Source organism: Dryobates pubescens, chromosome 8 (genome assembly GCF_014839835.1).
Source record: "Dryobates pubescens isolate bDryPub1 chromosome 8, bDryPub1.pri, whole genome shotgun sequence".
In the NCBI taxonomy this organism is placed as follows: domain Eukaryota; kingdom Metazoa; phylum Chordata; class Aves; order Piciformes; family Picidae; genus Dryobates; species Dryobates pubescens.
The window spans coordinates 10,953,617-10,978,057 of NC_071619.1; the positions used below are offsets into that span (position 1 = coordinate 10,953,617).

At 43.5% G+C, this 24,441-nt stretch overlaps 1 protein-coding gene across 3 annotated transcripts in view; it reads right to left on the bottom strand.

Moving 5' to 3' along the window:
- The window catches only part of NEURL1 (neuralized E3 ubiquitin protein ligase 1), a 168,785-nt gene that overhangs the window by 66,105 nt on the left and 78,239 nt on the right, over positions 1–24,441 (bottom strand). The gene's annotated exons all lie outside the window — the stretch shown is intronic.

Genomic DNA, 24,441 nt, shown 5'->3' on the forward strand with positions numbered 1-24,441 from the left:
ACCATCTGGGGGTTACTTGATGCTAAACATACTGTAGAATATAAGACATCATCCTTCTCCCATGCCTCACACGTGGAAGAGGATGAATAAGGGGCAGAATACCAAGAAAATGTAGAGGTGAGCAAGCACATCAAAGAGAGAAGCCCTCAGGAAAAATAGATTGCATGGAAGGGGGAGCTTAACACAGGGAAGGTCAGGACGCAGCAATTCATATGAGCCTCACCTTTTCTCTTTGAACACACCACTGACCTTGGCAGTGTACCCTGCGTCTCCCCACAGCCAGGACTGTGTGGTCAGTAGACAATACAAGCTGCACTAGCCTCACAGAGAGAACATTCTAGGGTTACCTCCTAAGATCTCTTTAATTAGAGGCTGTCTTATGCCCCAAAGTAGAAGTGGCTGAATCACTTCCAGTACCACCAGCTTTTTTCCAAACTGACTACTACTCTCTACTACCACTTCTGTGGAGCCTTGTTAAGTCCTCAGCTTTAATGATACCTTGCTGATGAGTTCCTCAGGCTTAATAGTGTTTTGTAAAGAAGCACTTTATCACTGCAAATGTGATGCTCTTCACCATCACAAATGGTTATGAGTCAGAGACAGCAAGAGTGGCTGACTTAAACTTGCTCCAGTTGGGTCATGCTGGTCCGTAGGGACAAGATCATTGACAGATGGTCAAAGCAAACCATTCCAGCCTCTCTTTTGGCAGAAAATTTTTCAGGCTACTGGATCTCTCCTCACTGCTCATCTCTTAGCTGCCGCTCTGTTTCTGCTATCACTTTTTTTACAGGTAGGCTAGATTTTTCATCTTCTCTAAAATAGATATGAAGTCAGTCATTTCTGAAGCAAGACCTATATTGAGGGATACAATCAATTGTTTGAGAGAAAGTGAAGGGATCCATAGAAAATTATGGAAACCTCTTTTTCTGGTCATTTCCAGTCTTGGGTTTTGTTATGTTTTCAACACCTCTGATAGTTCCTAGGGGGGTGCATCAATGAGAAAGACAAGCTACTAGGGAATATACATTCAATTCATGCCATCTTTGCATCCAGATGAAACTTCTTGCTAGCAGCCACTCACCAAAACACACTTATGCAGCACAAAGGCACACACATTTTAAGCTCTTTGCATATCTCACTGTTCTCATTTTACTGGATAATTTGCTGTGACAAAAGCTGACACACCTCTCCACAGGACATCACACCCTTCTCAAATGCAGTAATGGAGTCACCAAAACGGTCCACAGCTTTCAAAACAGGTTCCAGTAACACCACTGCATATGTCCAGAGCATCTGCTGGAGCAGCCATAGGGTCCTGCCTCACCCTATGGGAAGGATGTTAGAGAAATGCTTATTTCCTGTGACAGCTCAGCACTGCTATGTGAGAATGGGTCAAACTCATGCCACACCAGTGACTGTAGGATGAGCACTCCCCGTGCAGACAGCTGAAATGCAGGGCACTTGAGCTCTACCAGAACAGAAGAAGCCACCCCTAGATCAGCTTCCACAGGCAGATAATGCAAATGGAGGGGACACCCCCTTCTTTCTCACAAATGTCCTTATGCAGCAATGACTCCTGCATGATGAACACATTTGGGTACAGACCAGAAAACAGAAAGTGTTAACTGTTAAAAAGTGCATCTGTTTTGTAGTGGGGATTTGCACCTTACATACACTTGGAGAAGTTGCAAAGCAATGGGTCAATTTCTTCAGGCAGGTATGTTCACTCCAAAAGAAGACACAATGCAACTTCAAATGGCAGCAAAACCATCTTAGACTGGACTTAGACAAGGGACACTTTAGCTGCACAAGTCAGTGAGACATATTGCTGTCCTTGCTTGATAAGCTAAAACTAAAATAAGTCATCTGATTAAAGTTTCTGTCCTCACTGGGCTGGACATGGACTCCAGCCTTTCCCCATCTCCTTGTTTAAACTACTACACATTTTGACATCCTCAGCCTTTGGTATACAGCTGGGGCCCTTGCAGTAGGTTTCATGTGTTTTTCTTCTTTATGTAAAATAATTGAGTGAATCTCTCAAAGCCAGAATTTCAGCTGCCAAAACAGGCAAGAGCCCTCCTGATTTCCTAGCAACCACGAAGCTATCCCGCACTTCTCTGCCACAACCTGACTTATCAGTCACCTAACAAAGGTGAAGTAATGGCTTGAAATAAAAATCACAAGCAAATGTGTGTTTGGGGAAAAAGACTGAAATATTAGAGCGTGTTCAAGGGCACTGAAAGTTTCCCATTCCACAATATAAAACAATTTCCCCCTGACCAACAGAAGTTGCAACAACATGCCATGACTAGGCAAACTGGTATCTTGTGATAAAAGTCACGAGAGCAAAATCGTGCTACAAATCTGGAGGTAGACCGTGTACTTCCACACAGCTCTCTGGGTTTTATACTGAGCCTCACAAAGAACAGCATCTGCTCACTCATATTGCTTTAAAGACTGAAGAGAATCACAGAATGCTAGAGGTTGGAAGGGACCTCCAGAGATCATTGAGTCCAATGCCCCTGCCAAAAGCAGGCTCACCTAGGGTAGTCCTCATAGGAAAGCATGCCCATGGGTGGATGCATGCCTGTGAGGGAAAACCCACTGGGGGGGGGGGGGGGGGGGGGGGGGGGAAGAAAACCTATCCAAAACGTGGATGGGTTTTGAAAGTCTCCAAGGAAGGAGACTCCACAACCCCCCTGGGCAGCCTCTTCCATTGCTCCATCACCCTCACTCTAAAGTTTCTCCTCGTGTTGAGGTGAAACCTTCTGTGTTCAAGTTTGCACGTGGAAATCAGTTTTAAATTCACATCCAGTAATAGGCTGCATTTGAACCCTGAACACAAGATGCTCCTAATACTCTGAGCCCCACCAAGAGAGCAGCAAAGTGGTAATGCACCAGGTGCTCTGCCTTGACACATGCACCCGGTCTGGATCTTCTGAAATATTTAGTAAGCCAAGGTGAAGGAGTCTGAACTGCTCTGCTTTCAGTGTCCCAATCCTAAGTGCATCCTTTTCAGAGAGCTGTTTGAGAAAGCAGAATATCACCCCAAAGGTGGCACACTTGCCCCTCCAATGTACATAAGATGTCCCTGTTCTCCTGGATCACAAGGCCTGAGCAACATCTGCACACTGTATAAGAGGAAGCAGTGGATATTCTCGGCTTAGCAAAACGCATCACAAAGCCTGTTAGGGGTTTCCACCAGAAGTGTTCGTGCTTTGCAAACATTAGGCATAACCTTAAAGACTTGGGATTTCTTAAATGCTGCAAGAAATCACTGGATTTTTTTTATTTTTTTTAATACTTTTTTCCCAGTTGGAAAAAATCTTGATAGGCACCTATCAGAATACCATCAAAACTCATTTCCAACTGAAAAGTAACTGCAAGGTATTTAAAATTAACTTATAGCTTGGCATTCAGGATAGAAAAGAAAAGATTACTTTAAAAGAGAGCAGGGCTAGGGAAGTCATTCTTCCCCTATACGGTTAGGCCACACCTTGAGTATAGTGTCCAGTTCTGGGCTCCTCAATTTAAGAAGGACATTGAGATACTTGAACATGTCCAGAGAAGGGCAACGAGGCTGGGGAGAGGCTGAGGGAGCTGGGGTCGTTTAGCCTGGAGAAGAGGAGACTCAAGGGAGACCTTATTGCTCTCTACAACTGCCTGAAAGGAGGTTGTAGCCAGGTGGGGGTTGGTCTCTTCTCCCAGGCAACCAGCACCAGAACAGGAGGACACAGTCTCAAGCTGTGGCAGGGGAAGTTCAGGCTCGGGGTGAGGAGACAGTTCTTCACAGAAAAAGTAATTTGCCATTGCAATGTGCTACCCAGGGAGATGGTGGAGTCACCATCCCTGGAGGTGTTTAAAAAAAGAAAGACTGGTTGTGGCACTTGGAGCCATGGTTTCGTTGTCAGGTGGTGTTAGGTAATAGGTTGGACTTGATGATCTCTGAGGTCTTTTCCATCCTGGTTGATTCTGTGACTGACACACAGTAGCAAGTGGGAACAAATCCCTGTCCACTGGGGAGAAGTCTGGTGGTGACAGAGGTATCTGTCCTGCAGGCTAGTGACAGTGAAAGAGGGATAGGGCAAAACACCGTGCTATGAAAAGAGAAAGGAAAACATCTTTGCATTATTAAAAGCAGCTGACAGATGAAGCACTATCTGGTGGGTGGCCTTACTGTATAAAAGGAAAGAGTTGAGAAGGAATAAAAGGAACCCATGTGCAGGTGCGGGAAACATAAGGGAAGCCCTGCCCAAGGGACACAGGCACAGCACAGCAGAAAAGCCTAGTCCTGAAAGAACACCACACAGCCTCTGCCAAGATGGTTACTAGCAGCACAGGGAGAAAAACAATACATAAAAATCAGCTACTAGATGAATGTTTATAAGCCTTCTCGCTTTCTGAGGTGGTCCCACGGTTCCAAGGGTTATCAGTGAAATATAGTATGACTAGTTACAGCAATCCTTTACGTTTCTTAATAAAGTTCTAAAGGAGAAAACCATAATGAATTCATTGTGCCAGGCTTAGCAAATTAATTCTTAAAAGCACACTTCCAGGTATGGTTTACTAAAAATAAATATTAGCTTAACCCCAGTGGAAACTGAAAAGGAGTTGCAAACCTTGATTCCTCACGTGCAGTCTGACCCAGAGCGTGTGCACAGAAGAAAGGCAACCATAAATTAATGCAAATTAAAAGCAAGGGCTTCTTCAGTGCCTTAAAAAAAACCATGTTTGCTGTTCTTGAAAGAATAAGTCATCATGCAACTCCAGTCTACATCCAACTCCTCCTGTACCCAGTTACAATGATAGTGATCCTGTCAGATGGCTGTCACCGTGGTCAGCTGCTAGCCTCAGAATCACAAGATGATCAGCAAGAAAAAGCAAAGCTTTGCTCTTCCACACAGACAAACTAGAGCGTTGCAGGTGCTGAGGCATTCCATAACAGAAATGCAAAGGGTTAATTCTGGAGCATGCCATTCAAAACATTTGAAATTATGGAGCATCTTGAGTTAAACTTCAGTGAATCAAGGACATATCAACAAGGTGGATCTAAGCCAGCAGGTCAGATCTAGCACTCCCATCCAAGAGTCCAAAACAAGTCAAAGCCAAAACGTAACTTATTTTCATCTGTGCTATTTTAGCAGTGACAAGATGTATCAAGAGAGTAGGTTTGCACATAGTGTAAGATTTTCCATTTAAATTGCAAGCTACAAGACAAGAGGCAGGTGCAGACAGCCCACATGCACATGAAAGGAGATAATACCAGTCTGGGTAGGGCTTGGAGTTGTGCCTTTTTTTTTTTATCCTCTCCTTTTTTCTTTTTCTTTTTTTTTAAGACCAAAAAGCAAACCTGTGTTTGAAGTAATAGATCTGAAAGACAGCAAGGGTGAATTTACAGGCATCTATGAGAAGCCACCCCCACTACAAAAACTGGGCAATAGAAACTGGAGCATCTCTCCTGTGAGGACAGGCTGAGAGTTGGGATTGCTCACTTTGGAGAAGAGAAGCCTCTGAGGAGACCTTATTGTGACCTTCTAATATCCTAAGGGGGCCTACAAGAAAGCTGGTGAGGGACTTTTTAGGGTGTTGGGTAGTGACATGACTACAGGGAATGGATCCTAGCTAGAGAAGAGGAGATTTGGGTTAGACATCATGAAGAACTTCTTCACCATGAGGGTGGTGAGACACTGGAACAGGTTGCTCAGGGAGGTGGTAGAAGCCCCAACCCTGGAGGTTTTTAAGGCCAGGCTGTGTTGTGCATTTATGCTCCATCACATACAGTGCAGCAGCTAGGGAGCAGAGATGTGTCCTGTTCAACAGTCACTCCTCGTGTGGAGGCAATAACCTCTGCAGGAGTGCCAGGCACTTACCTGGGCATGGGGCTTTTTTAGCAACACCTGCTGAACCCACTAACTTACAAGTACCCAGGCTCTAGAAGGCTTGCTTGAAGACAATGTTAGGCTATGAGTACTAGCAAGAGTTGGGACAGTAAGCAATCTTCACAGAGCTTGAAAAATGAAGGTAAAAAGAGCTGAGGAGTTACAGAAGAATGAGGTCTCTGCTTCAGTTATGTTGAGCTGTGTGTAGTATTTATTTATTTAAGTAGGGAAAAAAAAAACAAAAGGCAAAAATTCAGGTTGGCCAAAGGAGATTTAAGTATTAGAGAGGAGAGGTGAATCTGTTAATTGACTGTAGGAAGGATAGAATAGAATAAACCAGATTGGAAGAGACCTTTGAGATCATCATGTCCAACCTATCATCCAACACTACCTAATCAACTAAACCATGCAACCAAGCACCCTGTCAAGCCTCGCCCTTAACACTCCCAGCGACAGCAACCCCACCACCTCCTCAGGCAGCCCATTCCAGTGGGCAATCACTCTCTCTGTGTAAAACTTCCTCCTAACCTCCAGCCTAAACCTCCCCTGACGCAGCCTGAGACTGTGCCCTCTTGTTCTGGTACTGGTTGCCTGGGAGAAGAGACCAACCTCCGCCTGTCTACAGCCTCCCTTCAGGTAGTTGTAGAGAGCAATAAGGTCACCCCTGAGTCTCCTCCTCTCCAGACTAAGCAACCCCAGCTCCCTCAATCTCTCCTCATAGGGCTTGTGCTCCAAGCCCCTCACCAACCTTGTTGCCCTTTTCTAGATGGCTGAACTAATGCTTTATGGTTGAAATTCTCAAGAGAAGGGTGGGAAGATGATCTTGGGCAGAGCCTAGAGGAGAGTCTACCAGATGTGGAAAGGAAAGTGAGGAAGACCCCTAAAATGAAGGAGAGGACAGCAAGGCAGGACTGAGTTGGGAAGGCAAACCCTCACACACACCATCTCCAGGAAGAACAATCTGGCTGAGCAAGCACTTGAAAATACCAAGCACCATGAAGATCATGCCCTTTTCTTTGGTGAAGAAAAAAATATATCTGAAGGTATGTGGATATATAAGGTTTTCTATATGTGCACACAAAGCCATCAGGAAGAAAGAAACCCCCTCCTCCTCGACTGAGTTTTAAACTTCACATCTTCAATAATGATGCCATGTAATCATTAACCATCTCCTGGTCCCTAATTAGGCACTGTTTACTCAGCATCCCCCAGGCTTTTACAGCAGTTCAGTCACCAAGGTGGCACACCACAGAGGATAACCATGAGACCTCTGGCACTGCTCTCCTTCCCACAGGTGCTGCCCATGCTTTGCTTCCCTCCTCACACTCTCCCCGTGCAAATCCCCACCCACCCCCACTGAGTCCCTGTGGACCTAAGTCTTCTAAGCACATAAGAACACCATAAGTAAGCAGCCATATGCTCCTGCTGCTGGGTACAGAGAGAGGGGGTGAGAAGCCCTCCAGAAAGATGCTGAGGAGAAGCAGGATGAATTGCCTCAGGAGCCACATCTTCTGGGTTCAGCCAGATCCATGGAGAGGAGACCCACACTTCTCCATGCATTATCTTCTAGCAGCTCCTCTGATCCCCAGGTGGAAATGACTTGTATGTGGCATACAATTTTTTGGTTTTGAGAGCAGTAAGGCACTTCTGACCTTATTCTCTTTGCATCTTAGTGATTTTGCATCTTCGTTGTTATTACTAAGGCATCGCACCTCAAGTTTGAGCAGAAAATGAGAAGATCAAAGTAGAAAATGGTGCTCTGGAAGCATCCAGAGCATCTTTCTTGATTTAGAGGGGGTTTGCTCTGCTGTGATGAGGTCGGCTCTGTCAGCAGTCTAACAAGAAATGCAAAAGCATACTTATGTCTTCAAACAAAAGAAAGCAAGATTGAGTCCAGTTCTGTTGAAGATTGAAGGATGTTTCAAAAAATCTGTTTATCCTTCTCTTGCAAATATGCAGTTTGAGAATATTCTCCTTTGCTAATATCTGATGCTTCAGAAGGAGGAGGAACAGCTTGCCCAGGATGATGGCTGATCTGTCCATGCTGCAGATGGTGGGGCAGAAGGAAAAAAAAACCAAAACACAAACTAACAAAACTTTCCATGCTACCTCTTCTTCATAATCCTTATCTTCTCAAAGATAAGAAGATATACTCTTGGCCATGAAATCATGTATACTTTATGTGCTTCTCTGACTCACTGTATTAATGAACCAGTTCTCTGTTGTAGCTCATTTTCCAGAAAACCTCCACTTGGGACAAGCCAGTGAACATTCTCACTACTATAATTCCAGTTATTCATTTTCTGAGTACCAGTTACTCATTTTCTTAGTGTATATCAGAACTGTGCATAGAACATTTTGCACCTGAATGAACAATACAGAGTTCTTCCTAATTTATAACCGTATAAACTAAGCCCAGCTAGTTATTGTAGGCATTTAACTAAGAGCAAACAACACCTCTGCCCCTATTTTAAGCTCATACGAGCACACAGAGAAGGCAAGCTCAGTTTCTGCTCTCATTCACATCCTCCTGAAGGTCTTCTATGAAGCCAAACGATGGCTTCACATGTGCTCTCCCCAAATAGCACATCCCCTTGCTCCTATCAAAGGCAAGCACCCGGGCTACACAGGTCCCAGGGTACAGTACAAGTACAAACCTTGCACCAGTTATGAACCAAAAGCCTCACCCTCACAAGCCTGGTGTTTCCAGTGAAGTGCTAAGTGCATGCTGCTTTTTTCCCTGCCCCTCCTGCAACACGCGACACAGCTGCGATGCCCAGCTAAACTGCTGTCCTAGGGGCAGCCCTCCTTCCCTGCACAGCCCAGTCAGCAGAACAGCCACTGTCCAAGGGTTTATGACAGTTCACACAGCAAAAAAAAAAAAAGTAGCTACATAAAAGCAGAGCCTGCCTGCAAGTGTTTTATGGCCATGTAATATTTCCATGCACTACAAATCAATGTAAAAGATGTTTTCTTCAAGGGGCCTCATACAGACGGTGTTTTTAAAATGCATTCCCTCTGCTAAATATAAATCAGTAAGAGTTTTTGCTCTTCCAAAAGATTAACTAGCCTCAGTATTTTGGGATCTAATTCTGGAATACTTGTAGAGGTGCCAGTATTCTCTTCCAATTTAAATACAGTTTAATGGAAAGTCTGTCCTGGGCATATTTTCCGCGTACAATGTAATAGCTTGGAAGTCTGAATCTTGAGAGTTCACCAGAAACAGAAGTAACCTGTCAAGGTTAAAATTTAGATATTTGTCAAGACAAGAAGGAAGGTGGGGGCAATGGAGAGGAGAGAAAAGGTGAATATGAGTAGTGGAGACAAACGAGTGGATCTGTAGAATCAGAATCCAAGAGATAGTAGAAAATGGTGGAGCTATGCAAAGAAAATCCAAGTTAGGGAAGCTGTGGTTCTGAACTCCAGCCATTGAATCATATTTGAGTTGTACTTGGGTAAAATCAAAGGCATGCCTCTGAACTCAAAATGCTGAATTGGGGCCACAGCAGGCTAATCTGCATATTTCCAATATAATTGGAATGCTGCTCTGTATACTCCATCACCTTGGCATGGCACAGGCTCCCCAGCACAGAACAGAAAGCAGGGACATTTGCAGGAAGGTCATGAGGGTGCTGGGATCATATTCATAGCTCTTGAGCAGATAACAAAGACTGCTGGAAGGTATAAAGAGCTTGGAAAACACTTCAAGACAGGGATAACATCATTTGTCTCCAAGCAAACTCTGGAGTGACACTAAATGAAATATCTCTGAGACTGTAGCGATTTAACTCTCAAATACCATCAGCTCTTCAAAGCCACAAAAGGTTTAAAGACCAACACGCTAGGTGAGCTTAGACTACAGCAAATAGCAAAGAGCTCCTTCCTCAAGAGCTCATGGGCTTAGCTACACTGGGGATTCAGCATTCACACATACTTTGTGCCTTCCCCAATACCCATCTCTGTGCACAGTGTAGGTGTGCTCAGTACAGCCTGAACGTGCTCCTGCCTTACAGCACAGGATGTTAGTGAGGCATAACAGTCCTTTCGGTTCAGAAACATTGTTGACAACTTTGGACTGTAGCTGTGAAATCTCCAGTGGCTTTGTTGTCTTCTCTTCATTTTGCTGCTTGAACTTATTGAGAATGTTACATTTGTATGCCCTCACTTTAATTTAACATCCAAATGGCCCAGGATATATATCCCTTGGCCTACTCTTCTACTGTAGATTATATTTATCATTCAGTACCACACCCCACGAAGTTTTATGCCATAATGCCATTTCTAAAGAATATTAGGAAGCAGTCTTTCTTCTGTCATACATGACATTTGCATTTAGTGCACACCTATTTTGCAAATATAAACCATCCATTTAGAGTCACTTCAAGGAACTGTGAAGCTGGGTCATTTTGTGTGTAGTCCTGTTTAAAAACACAGTGCTCAAGTCATACTTGTTTCATACTCTTCCTCCTGAAGTTCCCTGCTATTGCTCTTTGCAGGGTCTCTCAAGAACTTGCCTGCCAGTAGTGGCTCCTTAAGCTATCCATATTTAAAACTAAACAAACACTTCTGAGATATAGTGATTATTTTTCTGGAGCCCAGGCAGTGATTTGCCCAAATGCTCTTGTTCCCTCCTTTCCGTGGTTTAAGCACACCTCCTCTGCTGACCGCTGCCTGCAAGTGCATGGGAAATGGCTTTCTTCCAAAACCAAGAGCCAGAGCTCCCCTTCCCATGGAGCAATCAGAGGACACCTCCTGCCCAGGTGACAGCATAGCCAAAGGATAACGTCCAGCTACAGATGCTCCTGTGATGCAGACCTACCACCCCTCAGAGACACCAAGAATTTCCAGACCACCAGAATCCGTTTTACAGCTGCATTGCTCTCACCAACCAGGGCTGAGGGTCAGCCTGCATTATCCCAGGAGCTGGCTGAGCAAGCACTTAGTCTTGTCTCTCTAGGGACAACATTCCCAAGCTGCATGAGCAGGCCTGTGAATCTTGTGCAAAAACCTTCTGGTGGTGATATCCTCATACTCAGGTCAGTGCTCTTCCCTCTCTGCAGATTGGTGGCTGTAGATATACTGACACACAGTGCATCTTCTCTATGTCTTTTTCCATCTGCTTTCATTTCTTTCTCATCAATTGAAAATTTTCCTTTTCAGCACAAGAAAATTGCCCTGTTCACTTTCTTGGTAGCCAGTTCAGTCTCCAAACTATTTCCATTCACATCACCTATGTAAATGTCAAAGATTTTCATTCGATACATAGTCCAAAGGCAATCCTAAAGGGAAGCCCTTTAAACATACCTCTGATGAGGGTTTCCTGGTTGCAGGGTTTGTGTTGTTGCAAAATGGAATATGGAAGTTCTTCGCTCACACCTTAAATTCTAGTCTTCCTGGACACTGACTAGACCCAAAAGCTATTGATTCCAGTGGTGTTTTTCCTGGCTATGTTTGGCAGCAAATAAATCCTTTAAGTATGGAGTAAGCTAGCAACCTATCAGGTCAGTGAAAACTTTACCTTTTTTGCCTTTACTATTTGGCCACATTTAACATCCTTTTAAATGTTTCAGGAGCCATGTACTTCCTTGAATTCCTCCTTTCCTCTCTGTCGTCTCTCCCTCTGCCCATTTCTCCTTGAGGAAAACTCACAGAACACATCATCATCCCTTTTGCTTGCTTTGCTATGCCCTCCTCTGCAAAATATCTTCCACCTCCCCTTCTCAGCCACCTCCCTCTTTCAAGTCTTCCACTTCTTCACTGCTCTCACCTTATCCAGAGCATTTTTCTCTCTCACTCACTTAAGTTTACTCAGGGTTTGTTTTGTTTTGTTTTGTTTTAATTTCTTATAGTCTCCTGGTTTGTTCTCAAGACAGACATGCTTCATATATTCTCATTTAGAAAACAAAACAAAACACCAAACCAAACCAACAAACCAACCTACAAACTCATCTGTAATGTATTCCTGCAAAGTAACATACACTGGATACTAAGAAAAGTTGCAGGGTTTGTGATCAAAACATCACTTTTTCAGGTGCATTGCTGGGCTTAAAGGATGGGAGCTCCATGTCTGACTCCCACCACTGAGCTGTTAAACTTCCAGCCTGCATGGCAGAGCTGGCACGAGGGCACAGAAGTAGACCTGCCAACCCAGTACAGGACATCAGCCCTTCTCTCCAGTAACTCTCGCTGCACAAATAGAACTTAGAACTTTTGCCCAAACCAGAGGGGTCTCAAGTAGCTCTAGAAATGTTAACCACTACATGATTAAAATATTATTTTATTCCAGGCAAATAATTTAAGTACTGCTGAGGCAAAAGCAGGAGGAAGGGCAACATTTCTCCCTTTACGCAAGAATTTGGCCATCTAACCCGCACATTCCTTCGTTAATCTGCACTTTCTGCAACACAGTCACAAGTGGAATCTAAACTACTGACTTTCCCACTCTCATCTGGCTCTAAAGCACTACCAGTGCCCAGCCTACCAGCAATTAACACTGCTGCTTTAGCAGGCTAGCACCTGAACCTGAATTAGAATAAGAAGCCTTACCAGACAGTTAGGGCATAGAAATAAGCACAACTACTACTCCATCATCCTTCTTAGCACTTCCCATGCCAGATCCATGAAGTTATTAGAGAATATTATGCTTTAAACAGTTGCTGGAGTAGCCCACAAAGGAACTTTTTTTACCTTAGCATCAGCTGCAACAGGTCAGCCTGTAAAAACACAAGGGTGTTGAATGCTTGCTCTCTGAGCACAAGAGCACATAGAAATGTTCCCTTTTTAAATGATCCTGCCTGCTAGCCACCCCTTCATTCTAAAGATAAAAAGGAGTCTTGCCCAAAACTGTCTACAGTCTGCATATAAGAAACAGCAAATAAATGGGAGTAAGAGGAAAATAACTTTGTAAGTAACAGTATGTTTTATCTCTATTTCAGTTGATCTGAATGAATGCCAAGACATGTGCTTTTCAATACCCATAGCCAATGTAATTCCTTGCCCCAGAGGACAGCTGGAAGTGACACCACACCAGAAAGAGCTGCAGTTCTCTCTGATTTATATGGGCAAAAATACACTTTAAACTAGAAGCTCAAAGCCCTTTCATTATAAGCCCTCACAGAACTCCCATAAACGTTCATGATTATTTTCTTATGACTTGGGTAACAGCATCAAAGCCTCAAGTTGTACCCTCATGTTTCATGTAAGAGGGAATAGAATCATAGAATTGTTAGGGTTGGAAGAGACCTCAAGGATCTAGTTCAGACTCCCCTTCCATGGGCAGGTACACCTCACAGTAGATCAGGTTGCTCAGAGCCACATCCAGCCTGGCCTTAAAAACCTTCAGGGATGAAGCTTCCACCACCCCCCTGGGCAACCTGTTCCAGTGTCTTACCACCCTCATGGGGAAGAATTTTTTCCTAACATTCAATCTGAATCTACCCATTTCTATTTTTGTACCATTCCCCATAGTCCTATCATTACCTGACACCCTAAAAAAGTCCCTCCCCAACTTTCTTGTCGGCCCCCTTAGGATACTAGAAGGTCACAATAAGGTCTCCTTGGAGCCTTCTCTTCTCTAGACCGAATAGCCCCAACTCCCTCAGTCTATCCTCATAGCAGAGGAGCTCCAGCCCTCTGATCATCTGATCATCATGAAGGAAGCTTCATCACCACTTGCTTGGAAATTGTGTTAACATCAACGTGTGACAGCTATGCAGAGGAAGATTTCCCAATGATTCAGTTTTCAGTAATTTTATCCTGCTGCAGACTTACTCACATGGTGTTTCCTGACTCAGATGACCAGTTAACATTTACAGAATGTGGGTTATGTATAGCAGGTGACTGGGGAGGAACATCATCAAGATTAAGAAAAAAAAAACAACACACCAAAAACCCTGCATTTCTAAATAGCTGAAGTAAGAGAAATGTTCTAGAAAAGCAAGCCAGAAACACATGCTGGTTTAAAATCCATGCAAAAGGGCATTTTTGCATATAGAGTATTGATAAGAGTGGAAAGGGGAAGAAATTTGATGCCATGCAATTCAGAGCACTGTTCCTGATGTGGCCACATTCAAAACATGACTGGCTTGAAGGTCATGTGCAAATAGGAAACAAGCCTAAAGGGCTCATAAGGCTTTATTCTCCTGGTGAAAAGACACCTACACTACTTTGGAAGTGCAAGGAGCAATTAAATGTGGAGGGTAATTAATTTATTCATTTCCCTCGTTCTTTGTAGCTTGAAAAATTGTGGGAAATCCTTTAGTCTTTGTCCAGCTGAGGGACATATCCACAGATGACAAAGACCACTGGGATTTATTTTTAGTTTTAGCATATAATTGCACCTGTTTCTCTAAGCTACAGCTCTAAATTCTAATTTAATAAGGACCACACTGCATCCCCGGCAGATGCTCCTTCCTGCCAGCACAGAGGGATGCAGCTGTTGAACTGGAGCCTGCAAATCCAGACCTCTGGGCCACAAAGCATTTCCCTGATTAGTTTTCTGAGCCCAAAAGCAGATCACAATGCATAATCTGAAAATACTGCTGCAAACACACTACATAGTGGAAAAGCACAATGTATTTGTTGTCAAACTGAACTTGCACAAGGCCAAAACTCCTATCAATCTTTATTCTTTTCTCACAGGGTACAGGACAAAATCACCTCTCTGGAGTACTGAAGTTATTTTAGGTAACTTGCCCACATTTACATTTTATTACAGCTGCCCACACAATACTACATACTTCATCCTACATCAACTGAGCCAGCAGTACCAGGCACATAAGTGTCATAAAACTACTGCTTCTGCCACACACTAAAGACAAAATAGATAAAGTCTGCCCATGAGTATTCAAGCACAGATTTCCCAAAGCACAGGATTAAGAGAAGATGGGAAGAGTAAATTGCCATGTATATACAGCCAATGAACCTCCAAAGATTCCTGTCATCATATGCTAAAGAACTTCTCCTCCTTTAAGTGATTGCCTGCACACCAATCAATCAGCAGCTGCAATCAAGCCTGGGATGCAGCATGACCTGGAGCCCTCAGTGAGCAGCTTTGCTGTATAAGGATTCAGAACAGAAAGCTCTCTGTGGGATAACTCACAAGTGGGTAAAGTGAGCTCAGGTAGTCACTTGATGGATAATGGGTTAGGAACATCTTCCAACAAAATGGCTGAGGTTGCCATATCTCTGGTGAAAAGCACTGTAAGAACCACAGTCATCTCTTGCAAGCACACTAAATGACTTTAGCACTCTTTCAAATCTATTTGTAGAATACTTGAAGGTTATTTCTCTGCATTTTATCCTTCCCACCATGGGATCAGACAGCCTGAATGTTTTATTCTTTGCATGACAAATGCCATTGAATATCTGCCTAGGAATGAGATTAGGGAGATGTAACAATTGCATCTCCATTTCAGGAACTAATTTCTACTGCATCCCAAAACCAGCTTTGCCCACTTTCCTAAGCCTGACTGACAGCAACCATGCACAGAATGGCATAGGCCAAGGAGATCACTTAACAGTAGCCAGAGATGCAGAGACATATCTAGATACTGAATCACACATCCTTGTTGAAGCAATAGAGCCTTGGGCTGGACACAACAGAGAGAGTTTTTCCAGGAATCTTGTCACAGACATGCTGCTTGATCAATGTCTCTTCAATTAATTTTGCAAAGCCACTGATGGACAGAGGGATTAAGAGAAGGATAGCAGCTACTACCATGCTGCTGCTCCAGCTCTGTTCCTTCTAAATACATCGTTTCACTCAGAATCAGAAAGCAAGAAGGCAGCACAAGTGATGCTCTCCTTCCCTTTGGAGATGAAAAATCAGAGGGCTGCACTGAAGTAGTTCAGGATAACCAGAAATAAATTGAGCAGTTTTCCTTTTCCAAGTTCCATGACATTCACAACATCAATAATGACTTTGTAAAAGGAATTACTCTTAGGGTCTGTTTTATATTTGATAATCTGCTTTCATTTGGTGTGCAAAGACAGAAGTAATTTTGAGCTGAGATGCTTCAGTGGTTTATAGGCACCCATATATTTCTATGTTTCAGAGTGATGTTTCTCTTTTCATTTTCTTTTTCAAATCTCAGTCTCTTTGAAAGCTGCTGATCTTTGACCTTTGAAAAATAATTTTCAACAGTCCTTATGTCTCCACTCAGTCCCCCAACAGCCCTAGAGAAAAGTAAGGATTTATTTCTTTATTTTAGTTGAGTCAGTGAATATTAGAGATAGACAGATCAGAGCTGAAGCTGTAACATCCAAAACACATAACCCAAAAGCCCTTTCTGCAGAACTCATCCCTGCAAAGCCTTTTCCCTTCTCTCTCCTCCTCCCAAAGGCTAAGGCAAATCAAACTTTTTTTTCCTGCCCGCCTTCTGACCGAAAGCCTCTGATCTGTGCAACAGAAACAAAAATCCAAGATTCAACTCCAGAAACCATATCCCAAACGTCCTTGCCACCAAGTTTCCATTTGTCCAGTTTTCTAATATTTAGACTTTCTAAGAGAAAGTAAAATCATGGAGATCTTATCCTTCAGCAAAAGATGTTTACAGGAAATATTCTTTACTTTAAAGCAGTGACCAACCCACGGCGTGTATCGCACTTACGCCAGAGCTGTGACAAATGCCTGTTAGGCTGCAGCACTTAAACCACTTGCATTTTAAACAGCAGTTTGTCAAGTGATGTTAATTATTTGGGAGGTCTCTGCACTAAGAAACATAAACATTTATTTTCATAATGATCACATTTTCTTTTCCATGCAGTGCTTCCCACAGTGGCTGAAATTAAAATGGCTTCTTTGTGTGCCATAGGGTGGTTTATGGCTCAGTTTCCCCTTTACACTTGCAAGTAGGGCTAGCACCACACCAGGGCTTTGCACAGCACCTTTCCCATACTTGTTTTGCAGGGGGAAACCTCCTCTTCCAGGCTCAAACCCATCCACCCTCCTTGAGGCTCTACAACTTCTCTCTGGCTGACACAGTTCTGGGACTTGCAGTAGCCTGAAGATCACTTGACCTTTGTAAAGCAAGCAAAGGTCTTAGTTGCTAGGAAGCACCACAGGGAACAGAAGAAGAATAGGCTCTTGCAGGAGTCTGAGTTAAGAAAAAAAACCCAAACCCAATCTCCAGAACCACCAAGGTACAACTCAAACACAGACATATGCATCCTTCAAACTGCCTCCCAATTCAACAGGCACTGCTTTTGACATTGCAGCCTCTATACCTGAGCCCCGCTTACGCCAGACCACAAGCCTCACAATTCCTTGAATAATACATTTTCAGTCCTGCCCTGGTATCTTACAGCAGCTCCTGCTTTCACTGACAAGTCTAATGGCCATGAATTTCAGATGTTGGTTGTATCCATGTGATGCCACACGGCTGCACAACAAGGTCTGTCACAGAGAAAATACAGCAGTATCTGCCAGAGAACGTTCCATGAAATCACAGCAAGCAACCCAAAGACTTTATTTGCAGCAAGGATTTTTCAGAATGACCTGCAATTCACTTGCAGGCACTTTACCTAAGGGCTCTGCAAGCTTCAATCCATAAGGATTTATCTCCAAAGGTAAAGATGGGAACAGCATCTGCTATCCATCCTGCTTGCAACAAGTGCTGACTTCATCAACAAAGCCTGCTGTGAGCAGCTTCTTGGGCCCTGCGCTAAACCAGCTTGTCCTGGCAAGTGACCTTGCATGGACACAAGCCCCTGTACAGAACTGCTGTATTAGGTACAACATGGTGGGGCAAATTCAGACCACGAGCACATAGTGTTGCTTGACACACCCCCCACTGTGCTTCCCCTCTGTATTAGCATGCATTTACTAGTATAAGCAGAAAGGGATGCAAACTGAACCACAAAAAGGAGTTGATTTTCATAGTGAGGGGCCTTGGTTCATCACAAAGGCTTTCTCAGAGAAAAGAACTGATTTTAACTTGATGGAGAGGGCAAGAACTCCAGATTTCTGCTGACACTGCCTGCTTGGGAGGAGGCAACCAGGAGCACGCTGTTTACATTCTGTATATGGCTTTTATTATATCCCCTTCTTACTGATTTCCCTTTTCATTTAAAATAAAAATCCTACCAGTGTTTGTAACTAGAAAAGCATGTTCATGTGTCTGATTAGTGTCCCTTTAAGAGACAATGAAGGACAGTGCCAAGGAGCAGAAATATCAATGAGACTAGCTCAACAAGAGCTACAGAAAAGATGGCTCTGACTCGCTTTATACCAGCTTCACTCAGATAAATACATCAGATGATCCTGAAGGTCTCTTCCAACCAAAGATATTCTGTGGTTCTGTGATTTAGAGTGGGAAAGACAGAAGAAAAATGAACAGAAAACATCATGAATAGGGATCAGCCCTAGAGCAAAGGACAGAGACGGGCAGGGCTGCAGCATATGCTCTGACCGTGGGCTCCTGCACCATGAGGCTTGCGTCTGGCAGCCACGCTTATTTAGCCTCTAGGAGGCAAGATCTCTCCTGACTTTCAGCTAGGTACCCTGCTGTGCCGTCAGTAATCCCTGCCGATTCCCGAGGGCAATCGATCAGGATCAATTCTTTACTTTACTTTCACTTTCCAGGAAATTTCTCCTACTTTAGGATTAACTCTTTTTCAGATTGCTCTCAGTGAATTACTACAACTACTACTATTATTCTTATTATTTTGTAAAGAATATGTATTTTATACTAATAACAATACAAATCTTCTGGCTGCAGGAGTACTTGCTTGGATCAAGCATGCAAATCATTCCCTTGAACATGTCAGAGGATCTTACAAGCCTCCCTGAAGAGACACCTGCTACATCTAAATTAATTGAATGATAGCTAAGTATATCACTCATAATTTTTAAGAAAACAGGAGTTAAGTAATGAAAAGGTAAATAAAGATCAGAGGTAAGAACGCTCCCATGTCAAAGAGAGGAGCAGTAAAAGAGGACACAAATAAGACAAAATCTGACTGACAACATTCAGTCCCTGGGCCTCATCAGAATAAAGCAACAAGACAAAACTAGAAAAGTTAGCAGGAAAATGCCATGAAAGCAAAGGACAACATGAGAACAGGGACGCTCTTTACTCTGATCACTTGTAGCAAGACTCATACTGTCAAATAATGCCACAACTAATGAAAAATTCATTTGCCTTTCACAATAAATAGAATAGTTTTCAAGTATAAACATGGTTACTCTACAGAGGTACCACACACTTCATTTTTGTAAGCATTGCCAGCAGTCAGTACACTTTCAGACACTGGCAGGTGACCCACAGGTCAGAGGCACAAACCTAAATAATCCCTGGAAGCCCCACTTTTAGCAAATGCCAGCACTGGTTTGGCACCCTGCCCAGGGTCTTCTGCACCAGTTAATCCATCCCTGATCAGGATTAGTTTCTTATACACATACACACACGCTCATTGTCTTTCAGTGCTATATACCGACCGTGCCAAAACCAGAGTTTAGAAAGAGACTTTTTTCCCCCAGTTCCATGTTAGTTCTCAACGAGCCAATGCCTGCAGAATGGGTTATGTTAAACCCCCTAGTGAGGCTGATCTCATCACCAGTCACTCCATCAAACAAGAAGCCACCCCAAAATTTAGACAGTAACTTAAGATTATAAGAATACAAAGTAATATTAACATACAAAGAAACCTCATTAATGATTGGTGTTGTCAGATCTTCACTTTGCTGTTGCTGTTTCTTATTTCTACTGCAATATTTGCAGTTTTAAGTTGGTATAGGAAAATAGAAATTATTAAATTCAAAGGTGTGCACAGCAGTGTGCAGTGGAGTAAAATGTTCTTTAGTGATACTAACTGCAAGGGTGAATTTGGGTGTATTTGTCACAGTTATTGTAGTACAGGCAATGCATATACAGTGAGAAACAAAGCATGGGGCTGATTTCAGCACTTGCTTATAGATACACCATTCACTACACTATAAAGAATTAAGAGAAAGCTAAAAATAGAGATCTATTGTACAAAGTAAGAGTAAACAAAATTGCACACAGTAGCTATCTTACACTGGGGAAATGGCCTTTGACCTCTGCTGTTTCTCCAGTCCCTACGTCAGCAGCTCTTGCTAGAGCTGAGGGGTTCCACACAGCACCCAAACATCCTGTAACACAGGATCACAGGATGTTAGAGGTTGGAAGGGACCTCTGGAGAACATCTAGTCCAACCCTTCTGCCAGAGGAGCACCATAGAATCTGGTGCAGGTCACACAGGAATGCATACAGATGGGTGTTGAAAGTCTCCAGAGTAGGATACTCCACATCTCTGGGGAGCCTGTGCTCTGCGACCCTTACAGTGAAGAAGTTCCTCCTCATGTTGAGGTGAAAGAAAGACTCAGTAATTGTTCTCTGGGAGAATAAAACACAGGAGGAGGACAATGCCAGTGCTTTACACCTCTTCTGCACAGGAATAAATGCTCAGCCAGTTAAAAGAAAGTCTAAGGTAAATAAAATCCTGATGAAATGGGAAATGAATCCAGCCAGCCATCCAAAAGCCTATTGCCACGCTGTGTGGATGGAGTCCTACTACACCGTAACTCCTGCTTCCTTCTCCCTTTTATGAGCACAACCACACAGCTGTAGCTGAACTGCTCACCAAGTTACTACCATGCAGGTAGTAAGTAAGGGGAAACATGGCCATGCACAATACTTATGTGGGCCTACACATTCACAAGGACACACAAATAATTATTTGTATTGTATCATCAATTTACAGAGCATCATCTGTAAGCAGCTTAAAATTCAGCAGTTCAGACTGAAAATCCTGTCTATCAATCAGTACTGCTTCCCAGGCTAAAAAGGCCGTGGGCTCTCACCAGGGACTTCTGTGCAACTACATCAGTGCCATACAACTACAGTTTGGGAAATGTGGCACAAGATACCTTCTTCCTGGCTCCTTGTAAAATTATTCTGCTACAGAACACCGATGAATGCCTGTAACGTGCAATTAAAAGTAAAACAGAGGAACTTATTAAGAATAGTGACTTGAGGCAGAGAATTGATCCAGTGTACACTAGCTAGTCAGAAACCCTCTGAAGAGACGTGTAGATGGTAATCACCAGCCTCTGTATGTCTACACACACCAAGCGCCTCTCCCACCACAGCGCAGCAGCTTCCTTGGCGAGACCATCACTTTGTTTTAGTTTGGTTCTGAGTGAAATAAATTAAATAATTAAAAAATACATAAAAAATTAAAACCTCTTTTTTTTTTACCCCCCCTCAGACAGAAACTCCTGGATTTATCCCCTCCCTAAAATTAAGAATAGGATCTCCTCCTAATAGCACCTCACTCATAGCCACAAGGAGGAATTAAAAACTACTGCAACAGGTGACAACAAATAAATTACATAAGAACATGTTTTATGACATCTGTTACAGATATGTTTCAAGCATGATCAGCTAGCATGTAGTTGAATATATTTAGTAAACAGTCTGTGTTATAGGAGCAGCACAGGATACAGTTAGCCCAGAAGAAGCTAGATTCAGATGAACCACAAGCAATCCTATTAACAGCTCTTGTTTAAAATATGGTTCAACACCTCATATATAGATATTACTTTTTAAATAGGTTGTGATACTTTTGACCTATCTAGTTCACTTTCTCTTCTCTTTGCATAGAGAGCTCTAGAAAGCACCCCAAGGACTTCTGTGGATGACAGCACGAAGGTGAGAGGGAATGGGAAAGAGTAGCAAAGACCAAAGGCCAAGCACAGGGACATAGGTGGAGACTGCACAAATGCACTTCAACACTGCACAGTTTCACAGAGGAGAGTGACCAGCTCTCACGTCCCAACATGTCAGTCCATCAGGTGCTTCCTTTCAGAAAATAAAGGTGATGCCTTTCTTTCATGGCACAAAGCCATTTGGGTTTCTTTGCTAGCAAGGGATGAAGCTAGGGGTGGGTCTCTCCTTCCAAACTCCAGCAACTGATGTTTCACTGACCCCAGGTGAAAGCTTCTTTTTCCCCCCGAGTCCCATCAGGTGGGAAACTTTCCTCCAGGTGACTCAGAACCCATTCAGCACCTACTAACTCCATCATAAGGACAGACTAGCATGACCCTCCTACTCTCCCACTAAATCAATGGGAAAGCAATATTTTTACTCAAGAAGCTGTTTGCCCATGTGAGAATGCATGTATCTTACTGTATGGCTAGAATCTGATTATCCCAGCACTGCCTTGCAGGCCTTCACACACCAGACCTCAGCAGCAGTGCAGGTCCAGGGAAATCCAGTGTCACCAGCACTATGAACACAGATCCCTGAGCATGACGTGTCACCCACCCATGACTTTCCTCGTGGTAAAGGATGATGAGACAGCTCTGCCTGATAGGAATGCTGCATGGCTTTACATTCCTGTTTGAAAGCAGATTTGTGGATGAAAGAAGGTTAAATGATGCCAGGTGTTCTATCATGACAGTCTGTGTATAGTTGCACTTAACTACTATACCCCCTATCCTCACATCAGGGCACTCACACTTTTTAAACACCACTGATTTTATGTTTTTTTGAAAGGGTGCCTCCCTTGTGATCCAACTCCAGGAGATTTTATCTCAATTTACATTTTTCAATCCCAACAAGTTCTGAGTGGGGCTTGGAAGAGGCAGGGACCCAGCACACCATCTTGAGAGTGCATCTTAGGGAAGCTGGCTACTGCCCCAAGACTGGCTCAGCAGCCAGCCCGTGCAATATCTCCCCATCTGAGCTAATCTTCAGTGAGGTTAAATTACTTAGGTGCTTATAAAAATCCCAGCCCATCCTTGCAACGTGGAGACACCACCAGAAATACCTGGAGGACATGAATTCATGCATTACCTGTACGTTCTAAAGCCAAAAGATGTCAGCCCCCAGGGGCTGTCAGTAGAGCTCTTTCCAGTACTGTTACATTTACTTTTGATTATCCTTCATTGCAATGGATAAGTTTCAGTTCTCTTTCCCCAGCTATTCTGAGACATGTATGAAACAGAAATATTAAGCACAAATAAGGAACTGGAGGAACAGTAGCCACAGACAAGCCACAAGCACAGATGCAGTCTATTTTTGTTAAATATGTTTGTTGCATGACTTTTAACCTCTTTTTTTAATATAATGCACATTTTTAATGATTTTATGTTAAAGAAATCTCTGTGCTAAACAGAGCAGTGCATCACCTCTGAATGTAACACAGCCTGTAGCCCCTCTGCAGGAAGAGGGAGATCTGAGTTAATTACCTTCATTCTCCTCATTAGTCTCCCTTTCCCAACAAAAATAAAGATTAAAAAGAAGTACACAGGCTGGAGTAGAATCGCTGAAAGGCAGAAGTTGGAGGATTGCTGTGCAGTGCCCTGCCGGCTGCAGGCAGGGGACAGCCCCAGCAGGAATACCAAGTCCGTGGCACATAGAGGAAGCATATAGCTATTATTCTTTCCCAGCCTTCTTTTTTTTTCCCTTTCTTCCTTTTTTTTTTTAAAAATTCATTCATTCAGATAATGCTTTGAAGAGGCACTTACAATCACAAGACAACTGCCAGAGCTCTTTTTTTCATGCAGTCACGACAGTACTGTTACTCTGCAAATCGCACGTATATCATGAGATCAGAGAAGAAATATGGTCAGGCCATGGAAAATGCAGAACACAAATGATAAACAAAAATCTCCATTGAGACATGCTTGCTAAATATCTTCAGGGAGAAAGGCATCTACTTCCTAACCATGACCATTTGTTTCTTAAAAATCCACAGAGTTTGGACTCGGAGAAAAATAGAAGAATCAATACTGTAACATGAATATTCACAGCCTGAGACTATAAACCTCAAGGAAAGAATAAGAGCTACTCCAAGCTGTGTCTTTGTGGTGGGTTGAAACTACCACTGTCTTTCATACCTGTATTCACTATCATAACAAGGAAATGCTTCTGAAAATACACTCATACCACACTGGACGTGCTGCACATTTACTACATTTGATGTTCAACAGAACACTTCAGAGCAATAAGCAAGTTTAATATTAAGGAGTGCAATATTCCCACAGAAGTATTTTGTGGGCTGAGATTTGGGCAGACAGGGACACGGCTGGTATCACACACCATCTCTAGGCACACATTCTGTTTTAGCGATGGCCTGTGCAGGATGTCCCAGTGCCCTGGCAGCTCTCCTCTCTGCCCCGCTGTAGAGGACCCAGCCAGTGAGCTGCACCAAGGGCTGTAAGCGTCCTCTGACACCAGGCAGCTCAGACCGACCTTCATTCCAAACCGTACCGGTTTAAAACGAAATAAACCAGACTTTACGTTAGGAAGAAACTGCTAGTGGAAAGGCAAAACAAGGTGACTATTACGAGAGCTTGCTGAGATGCCTTGCAGTAACCTCTACCATCTCCGAGCCGATTTTTCCCCGGGGGAAGCTGTCAGACCGCGCGCGCACACCCCATTACTATCTTGTCGACCCTGGCACCTCTCAGCACGCCTATCAGCACTGCCCAGGCGGATGTTTTGTCCCTCATCCCCCAGCCCGGGCTCCCTCTACGGCCAGCCGCGCTCCGCGAGCGGGATGCTGCTGCTGGAGGACAAGCCGGGCAGCGCCC